This window comes from Microtus pennsylvanicus, chromosome 12 (genome assembly GCF_037038515.1).
Source record: "Microtus pennsylvanicus isolate mMicPen1 chromosome 12, mMicPen1.hap1, whole genome shotgun sequence".
Taxonomy (NCBI): Eukaryota; Metazoa; Chordata; class Mammalia; order Rodentia; family Cricetidae; genus Microtus; species Microtus pennsylvanicus.
In genome coordinates, this window is record NC_134590.1 from 77,642,260 (window position 1) to 77,644,053 (window position 1,794).

At 39.7% G+C, this 1,794-nt stretch overlaps 1 pseudogene; it reads right to left on the reverse strand.

The window, feature by feature from the left end:
• Window positions 1–381: 381 nt before the first annotated feature.
• Window positions 382–908, reverse strand: LOC142832401 (serine/arginine-rich splicing factor 3 pseudogene; annotated as a pseudogene).
• Between the last annotated feature and the right edge of the window lie 886 nt (window positions 909–1,794).

Here is a 1,794-nt window from a genome sequence, read left to right on the forward strand (position 1 = left end):
GTTTGAAAGCCTGCTGATAGCTTCACCCACAGCTCCTCACCATATCCCAGCTCCCAGAGAACCTGCAGCTGTATTCAATTTCTGCCAGTTGTTTCTATATCATCAGCACATCACACTTTAACCGGGCAGGATCTAGGTTTATTTCAGTCTATGAAAAACTAAAGTTCAAATTCAATCTTGCTTAAGGGGACATTCTTGCTTAAGGGGACATTCTTGATATGACATGCTTCATACGATCTACTTGAGACCACAGAGAATTACACCGTTATATGTGTCACTGTTCCAAAAAGACAAAATATATTTGAACACCTAAAACATTTAAATAATGCACCAAGCATGCGAAGTTTCAAACAAAGCTTGAATTTCCTGCACGTGCTCCTATCAAATGAAGCTGCTTCTGCACGCCACTTCTTCAGCAAAACTGCTCTTCTGCTTCCTTTCATGTGACCTAGATCGGCCAAGAGAGCTAGAGAAGGATCGAGATCGGGACGGCTTGTGATAGCTCTCACTAGACAAAGACCTTGCACTTCTATTTCTAGAAACTGATGCGTTCTGGTTTCAAAAGAAGCTTCTCCTTGGAGATCTGTGCCCAGTGGACTCCCACGTAAGGAAATCATCTCAAGGGTCAAGAGGGAGGCACGCCTTGATTTTGACTTATTTCACCATTCCACAGTTCCACTCCTCCTCAGCAACCATAAAGTGTTCCACCATGTAGCTCACAGACAGCGTCAGCGGCATCTAAGGGATCCTCAAATTTAAGGAAAGCAAAGCCAGAAGGGGATGGAATAACCCACACACTTCTGGATTGCTCACAGTAGCCAAAAACCTGTTCTAATTCAGTCTTTTTCTCGGTTTCCAAGATTACCTCTATAAACCTTACAGTCCAGTGGACAGGAGGCATAGCGCATCTCGAGGTCCGGGCTCCCAAAAGCTGAAGCTCCAATTCTTAGGCTCGAGCAAACCCATCTGCCCCATTCTGGCTCTGCTTCCACAGGTGCTCTCTCTTCCCGGATGTCCACATTTATCTCATTTTATTTTATTATTTTTTTTGAAGATGTCTATTTGTATTAAACTGAGAGAAAGAAAAGTTGTGGATTTGGGAGACAGGGGAGGTGAGGAGGATCTGGGAGGAGTTATGGGAGGGGAACCATAACCAGAATATACTGTACTGAAAAACAACCCCTCCATTTTCTAAATTAAAAATAAACATTTTTAACCTTTTAAATATGTTAGCAAAAAACAGAAAGAAATAAGTTTTGACAGAGAAATTAATGATCTATTTCAACTTTAATGAAGAATGTGGTGTTCCAAAAAAATCAAGCAAGGTTAACTCAGGCAGCTTCAATGTGAGCACCATCATAATAAACCTAGATTGTAGCCCAATGCAAAGAGATCTCAAAAAAGAATAAAGAAAGCATTGCATCAGGAAATAAAAAAGTTAAATTAAAAAGAAAGCTATATATGTACACAAAAATATGTGCATATATGTATGTCTCAATGTATTGCATATGTTTAGGTATAAATTGCTATACACAACCCTTTAGCAGAAAGTCTTAGAAACAATGTATGTAAAAAGAATGAAAGAAATTTTATAAGTGCATATGGCAGAAAAGCCTTAATGGGGCACAAAGGTAGTGTGTGCACACAAAGCTATACACTGGGAATTCTGGGAAGCCAAAGATTTCCTTGTTAAAAACTTCACAGACTTTCCATTGCTCTGCTTAACATTTAAAGGTGTGCAAATTCATACAGAAAGACACACATTGATACTTGGAGACAACACAGACACAATGC